Raw genomic sequence first — 7,717 nt, 5'->3', positions numbered from 1 at the left:
TGCTCTCGGACTGGAGGGACTCTCTGATGTGTTCGTGTTCCTCACGTCTCTGTACAGTTCCATACGTTTTTGCTGGTTGGTAAGAAAAGTGATCTGATGTCATTCCACCCAACTCCCAAGAATTTAAAAACCCTGATTTTGCAAAAACACAGACCAACAAACTGAATTTTCACTGGAAGAAAAAAAAGTTAAAATTGTGCCCGTTTTGCAGTTTGTTCAAGGTTACAGCACGCCTGCCCAACATCCTTGTGGTGTGAGCGCGCTGTTTTCAAGAGAGGGGGGCTTTAAACGTGTGACAGTTATGAGCCCTTTTGGCCTGGGCTTTGGTCCCAGGGACGCACGTGTGGGCTGGTGTCAAGTTCGATGCTGGACGTTGCACAAGTGAGTGTTCGTGCTGCTAAAGGCTTGAGGACCTGGAGACAGAACCAGCATTTCTCTTGGGAGCATGAATGGTAAGTCATGTCTCAAAATCTCCGAAATCTGCTACTTGATTATCTCCCCAAATTAAAAACGGAAACCAGAATAAAGCCACGTATGTCATTAAAAGCGAGCCCCCCTGTCACCCTGTGAGTTGGCTTTTTGAAGGCCACCACCGTTGGCTTACCTGCTGCCGCGGGCCGCACAGCTGAGGCTGAGGTGGCGCGTCCTGGCTGTCACTCGCTCTGACCACTGGCGGCCTGTTCGCCGTAGGGCCCATCGTCCTCCCAGGTGGGCGGGGCTGTTTGGGTGGCCTTCGGAGGACAGGAGGGGGGTGCAGCAGAGAAGGGGTACGCAGAGAGAAGGTAGAGAATGGAGTGAAAAATGAAGGAGAGAAGGAAGGCTCTTCAGGAGACCAGCCCTGGAGTCAGGGGGACTTTAAATTGGAGGATGACGCTTGGCCTCTGCTGTCCCATCACCTCCAGAGGAATAGGGGTGGCTTCTCTGACAGTTTGGGAAACGGAAGTGGGCATGAAAGGCTCAGTCCCTCCCCTACTATGGAAGTAGGCGCCTTGACTCCCCCCAGTGGAGCCTGCGGTGGCTAGACCAGCGGTTCTCGACAGGGGGAACATTCCCCGAGGGACATTTGGCAGTGTCTGGGAATGCTTTTTTGGTCTATAAAGTTTATCTTGGGGCACCTGGGTGGTTCAGTCATCGGAGTGTCTGACTCTTGATTTCGGTTCAGGTCATGATCTCAATGGTTGTGGGATGGAGCCCTGTGTCGGGCTCCGTGTTCTGTGGGGAGTTGGCTTGGGGTTCTCTCCCTCTCTTTCTGTCCCGCCCCCTGCTTGTGCACACACTCTCTTTCTCTCAAATAAATCTTAAAATGATTTTTTTAATTAAGAAAAAAATAAAGTTCATCTTTCTGAAAAGTTCCAAAACTAGCATGCATGGAACATAGGAAATTTAAGAAATTAGATAAACTGCTAGTTTATTCCCATTATTTAACCTGGGGTTAGTTTGTTAAGTTAAAGTTCTATATTGGTTTGAGAGTGATTGGTGGTGACAAAAAAACTATCCAGAATGATGAGTCTTGAGATATCTGGGCTTTAAAAGGGTAGCAGGGTCCTGGAAAATGCCAATTTGTATCTTTTAGGAATGGGCCAAATGTAAATACATGTAACCACTGCCATCAAGCACTGCAAACGTAAGACAGTTGCTTATCATCAACACAACTGACTCAATCCATTTGTTGGCCACTAGTGTAATGGGAGTCTAATTCAAATTTATGGGATGATTGCCATCTAGTGGAGAATCCATAGTTGTTCAGATTTCTTCACTTGCTTCCAATTAAGCAGATGCTGCTAGAGAATGGCTTTGACTTTAAAAAGAATTTTTCAGGTCCCATTCTGGTTAATGAAGTGAATTTGATACTGTTTTTTTTTAAAGATTTTATTTATTTATTTGACAGAGAGAGAGATAGCAAGAGCAGGAACACAAGCAGGGGGAGTGGGAGAGGGAGAAGCAGGCTTCCCGCGGAGCAGGGAGCCCGATGCGGGACTCGATCCCAGGACCCCGGGATTGTGACCTGAGCCGGAGGCAGACGCTTAACGACTGAGTCACCAAGGCGCCTTTGATACTGATTTTTATGTGTTAACATTTAAGTAGAATAACTTGGAAAGGAGAAATGTACAGCTGCTAACTTAAATCAGCATAACATCTGGGCTACCTCCATTTTTCTGTCCTTGTTTATAGTCTCGTCTGCAGAGATCTTGCTTGTCTTGCTGCTCCTCTGGACATCACACTGGCCCATGACATTGGACCTGTTGCTCAGGAAGCAGCACGTAGCTCAGGTGTAAGACATACGTGTGCCAAAGTGGTAGACAAACCAGTACTGTCTCAGTCAGGGTCCCTTAAGGACACCTGGGTAGGTTTTGTTGTCAACTCTTACAACAGAGGTGAGTTAATACAAGAAGGCTGGAGTAGCAAGAAGGGGACACTGAGGTAGCAAATATCTGACGGGAGCCAGAACAAGGAAGAAAGCCCCTCCCTCCTTCGGCTCTCCTTTCTCTTACCCTTGCTTCTTCTCCGACCCCAACCAGCCGGCTGGGGATTCAGGAAGTGGAGGATGCAGAGCCCAGCCCCAGCACAAAATGGGAGGGCGGGCCCGGATCTGAGAGAGCGAACACCCAGCGGAACCCGGAGCCGCCCCGGCTCTGCCCTCGGCCAACGCTAGGCAAGTCGCCCCGTTTGCTCCTCCGTAGCTTCATTGTCAACGGCTTTTGTGGTTCACAGAGTCTGTGGTGCTAGGTTGGCACCTGACTCCAAGACGACCCTAAGTCCAGGTGCATGCCCGGGACAGGAATTGTTTCTTAGATTTGCATTCCGAGGGTGTGTTTCCTAACAAGCCAGGCTCACGGGGGCTCTCATCTCGCTCATCGGCACCGTCCTTCACTGTGATCAGGACAAGAATTTGATGTATGGCTCCTTCACCTCCAAGGCTTCCTTACATTCTCTTTGTGCCTCTTGTCAGGGTCCGGGCTGAAGAGAGAGGGCTCTTCCCTAGCTTTCGCCTCCAGATAGCCTGAAACTGTGGGGAGCGGAGGGAGCCCTGCAGCCTCTTTGCAACCTGGGAGCAGTGTCCACAAAGGTGGCCACTCCAGCCGTTCACCCTGCCGTGGAATTTGGGGCCGAGGATGTAGCCCGCTGGTCCTTAAGCTGTCCACGGTCCAACACAGATCCCCCAGGCTCTTGAACGGAGTGGGTGTGTGGTTGTAGCTGGGAGGTGCTCCCTGGCGATTCTGTAGCATTTTGGTCACGAAGCAGAGGTGTTGTGTAGGCGGAGAGAAAAGAAAACCATTCGCTCTACATCAGGTTGGCAACAGAGTTCCCCTGCACACTTGGTCTGGAATCTACTCTAGGTGTTCGCAAACGCAGCTGCTGTAATGGAAAAATAAAGAACATAAATAAAATTGATGGAGAAAAATTATTTTCAGATTGACCCAGACTTGCATGGGGCCTGTTAATACTTAAAGTATTTTTGATGTACAGGCCTGGCACATAGCACATTACTATAGAGGTATTCGATTAGTTAAAAAAAAAAATCCAATTGAAATGAAGCTGACCTGAATTCTGTTTTAGTTGAGACTATAATTGAATGGATGTTTATACTTGGATCTTGATTGGTCCATCAGAGGGTCTCCTTCCCTGGTAGGGGCCTGGTGCTTCTTTCAAGGTGCTGGGCTGACCTGTGTGCTAAAGCAGGTGACATTTGGAGCCACCCACAGCCTTCCATGCATACTGTTGCTGCCGTGAAAGCTCTGGCCAAAAGCCAGGTGAGTTTCACCTCCCTAAGTAGTGGGTGGTGATTCACAGGCTTTATGTTCCCCTGAAGAAAAAAACTGCAGTACATCTGCTGTTAATTTCCTACCGTAGCCTATAGTGGGGTGCTTCTGTCTTTGGGACTGAGTGTCAGAAGAGCCTAACGAGCTGTCCTTACCTGTGAATCAGTTCTGTTAAGCCCATTTTATAACTAACGTTATGCCCAAGAGGTCCATAGGTTGGTGCCGGTTTTGTGGATCGTTTGTATGCATTGCTGTGATCGTTCCGTCCCCAAGGGCACACCCTTCCTCTGCGCACTGAGCCTCCTGTGGCTGTACCCACAGTCCTGCCAGGAAGAGGCAGCCACCACTCTGGGTTGAGGCTTCGGAACATGCCCAAGCCTTTCTCAGTCCCCTTCGGAGTGTGTGCCAGCCATCTCAGGAGCAGGGCAAACATTCGGGGCAAGTGCACCGCTTCCGTCGTCCTGATCCACAACACCAGGGGGACCTCCTTGGATGCTAAGGCGCTCGTTGACAGCCTGCAGAAATCTCCAGGGAAAAATGTGCACCTTCTAGAGAAGGAGAACCAGGCAAAGCAAACCTAGACCCGTCATCAAGAAGGCAAGCTGAACGCAGATATTCTTACGTCTGAATAGAGAGCCCAGATGTGGATGACAAATGAGGATTTTAGGCTGTCACTCCATCTCACGGCTGCCTTCAAGTCACTGTGTTGAGAAATGGCAGAGGTGTGGGACAGGCATGACAGTGGTCCCCAAGGGTGTGGGGAGGTCTAACGGCCCGGACACAAAGTCACAGGGGCCGGGGTTAGAGGCTGTTCACTCCCAAATGCCAAACTCCTGCTTGGGGCTTATAACATTGTCATCTTGATAGTGACCCCAAGGCAGGCCTTCCCAAAAGGCTGTTTCCAGACCTGGAATGGAGAGTAAGACAGAAGATGTGGGAAAGAGTGGTCCAATTTCACAAAGAAAAGGATGAAAGTAGACTTTAAATGAAGAATGGATGGTGCAACTCATGGCTTGGTGTGATTCTCAAAAAGAAAATGTCCCTCTTTCAGTAATATAAAAAAGTCAGACTTCACATTTTTAAAATAATTACAGGGGCACCTGGGTGGCTCAGTCAGTTAAGCATCTGACTCTTGACCTTGGCTCAGGTCTTGATCTCAGGGTCTTGAGTTCAAGCAGGAGCCACTAGCTGTATGTGACTATTTAAGTCCAAATAGTAATCAATCAATTAATTAATTAATTTTTAAATAGGCTCCATGGCATGGAGCCTAATGCGGGGCTTGAACTCACGACTCTGTGATCAAGACCTGAACCGAGGGCGCCTGGGTGGCTCAGATGGTTAAGTGTCTGCCTTCAGCTCAGGTCATGATCCCAGGGTCCTGGGATCAAGTCCTGCATTGGGCTCCCTGCTCCTTGGGAGCCTGCTTCTCCCTCTGCCTCCCTCTCTCTCTCTCTCTCTCTCTCTCATGAATAAATAAATAAAATCTTAAAAAAAAAAAAAGACCTGAACCGAGATCAAGAGTCAGATACTTAACAGATTGAGCCACCCAGGCGCTCCTAAATTGTAATTAATTTAAAATTAAATAAAATGCAAAATTCAATTCCTAAATCCCACTTGCAACATTTCAAGTGCTCAATGGCCAGATGTGGCAGATAGCTCCCACCCTGGATGGCACAGAGAACAGTTTTGTCTCAAGAAAAGTTTTATGGAACAAAATTCTATAAACTTATATTGTAGCAACCCCCCAATATATAATATAATGTTAAACATTATATCATATGTTATAATATATAATATGTTAACACATTATATTATACGTAATATGTAATATAATGTTACTACATTATAACTTCACCAGTTACATTTCATTATGTAAAATATTTAATCAACAGATGTTCCGTTGTCAAAGATTAATCACAGGGATTCTAATCAGAAGTTAAGCTATTAGGGGTGCCTAGCTCAGTTGGTGGAATGTGCGACTCTCAATCTCGGGGTTATGAGTTCGAGCCCCACACTGGGTGTAGAGATTGCTTAAAAAATCTTTTTAAAAAAGAAGTTAAGCTATTAAAGTAGTTCAGCTGGTTTATCTAGCAGCATGCTTATCAATAAAGCATTTCAGCCGTGGATTTTGTACTCCTGGTAAATATGGAACACATCTAAATGAAATACAAACTCAGACACCAGCTGGCTGCTTAACCAAAGCGTGCTTGATTAGCAGCATTGAGCCAGAGTCTTGGGTGCTCATGACTGGGTAAGTCTCTCATAGAACAAGTGTGATGACCATCTCACTAAACTGGTTTTTTTTTTTTTTAATCTCTACTCATTTTTCCCCTAAAAAGGGGTGGGGGAGGAAAAAGAAATTACATAATCCTTATATGTTATGAGATGAGAGAGCATAAATTAAAACTTCAAAGAAACAGAACTTTGCCTCTTCCTGTGAGTAAAACAAACATGGTTAATAATTTTGTGTATCCGTAGTATCTTTTATTTTTTCTAGGATTGTGCCGTAGCCCGTATAAAGAATCCATACTTTGAACTGATTTTCCATTTGGGAAAATATTTTCAGGTTGGCGATTTCTTAGCCTCTGGTTGACAAAAACGTGTTAGTGGTCGAAAAAAATCAGACTTGAAAGAAACATGGAAATTTGCTTAGTTAATAGCCTTTGGAAAAAAGTTTCATCTAACATATGGTTACTTAATCAAATCGTATAAGCTGGTGAATGAGAGATAAGGTCATAGCACTGACTTGCTATTTATATTGCTGAGTACTTGTCAGCTTTCTGGAGAAGCTGAACATCATGTCCAGTACTTTGCAAAATTCTTTGGGATCCTCTCATGATAACTTCAGTAGAAAATGTCAACCAAGCCAACTTGGCTGTCTGTAGGCAGGCTCTTGTGTTATATTTAACTTCAGGGAAAATATATTTACAGTCCTTTCAAAGAATCATCCTGCTCACTTGCACTGCTGGATTTAAGTCGGTACAAAAGGAAAATTGGGCTGAAGGTAAATGTTATATTTGGACAATGAATTGCAGCAATTTCAAGCCACACCCAGATCTGGCATGCTTTTAGGAATCATATTAGATTTCATGGCTGTTACAACTATTATCTACTCCTAATAATTACTTCTTTTTTTTAAAAGATTTTATTTATTTATTTGACAGAGGGAGACACAGCAAGAGAGGGAACACGAGCAGGGGGAGTGGGAGAGGGAGAAGCAGGCTTCCTGCTGAGCAAGGAGCCCAACGTGGGGCTCGATCCCAGGACCCTGGGATCATGACCTGAGCTGAAGGCAGACGCTTAACGACTGAGCCACCCAGGTGCCCCCTAATAATTACTTTTATTGAGCCCTTATCATGTGCCAGTCACTAGAGCACGAGATATAAATAGTTTAGTCCCCACATTATCTTGTCAGGTGGGCATCATTTCCTCATTTTAGAAATGAGAAAGCCAAGGCTCCAGCAGGCAAGTGACATGCCTGCCCCGGGCTACACAGCTAGTCAGCACCTGCCAGCCAGGATTTGGACCCAAGAGAGCAGGATTCAGTCCCAAACTCCCTGTAGAAACAAAGGTGAGGGGCGCCTGGGTGGCTCAGTCATTAAGCGTCTGCCTTCGGCTCAGGTCATGATCCCGGGGTCCGGGGATCGAGCCCCGCGTCGGGCTCCCTGCTCAGCCGGGAGCCTGCTTCTCCCTCTGACCCTCCCTCTGCTTGTGTTCTCTCTCCAGCTGTCTCTCTCTCTCTGTCTCTGTGTGTGTCAAATAAATAAATATAATCTTAAAAAAAAAAAGAGGGTGCCTGGGTGGCTCAGTTGGTTAAGCGACTGCCTTCGGCTCAGGTCATGATCCTGGAGTCCCGGGATCGAGTCCCACATCGGGCTCCCTGCTCAGCCGGGAGCCTGCTTCTCCCTCTGACCCTCCCTCTGCTTGTGTTCTCTCTCCAGCTGTCTCTCTCTCTC

The sequence above is a fragment of the Callorhinus ursinus genome, unplaced genomic scaffold (genome assembly GCF_003265705.2).
Source record: "Callorhinus ursinus isolate GAN/ISIS: 27379988/994484 unplaced genomic scaffold, GSC_fseal_2.0 scaffold10, whole genome shotgun sequence".
Lineage (NCBI taxonomy): Eukaryota > Metazoa > Chordata > Mammalia > Carnivora > Otariidae > Callorhinus > Callorhinus ursinus.
The sequence above is the reverse complement of the archived record's forward strand: the minus strand, read 5'-3'. Positions refer to the sequence as shown.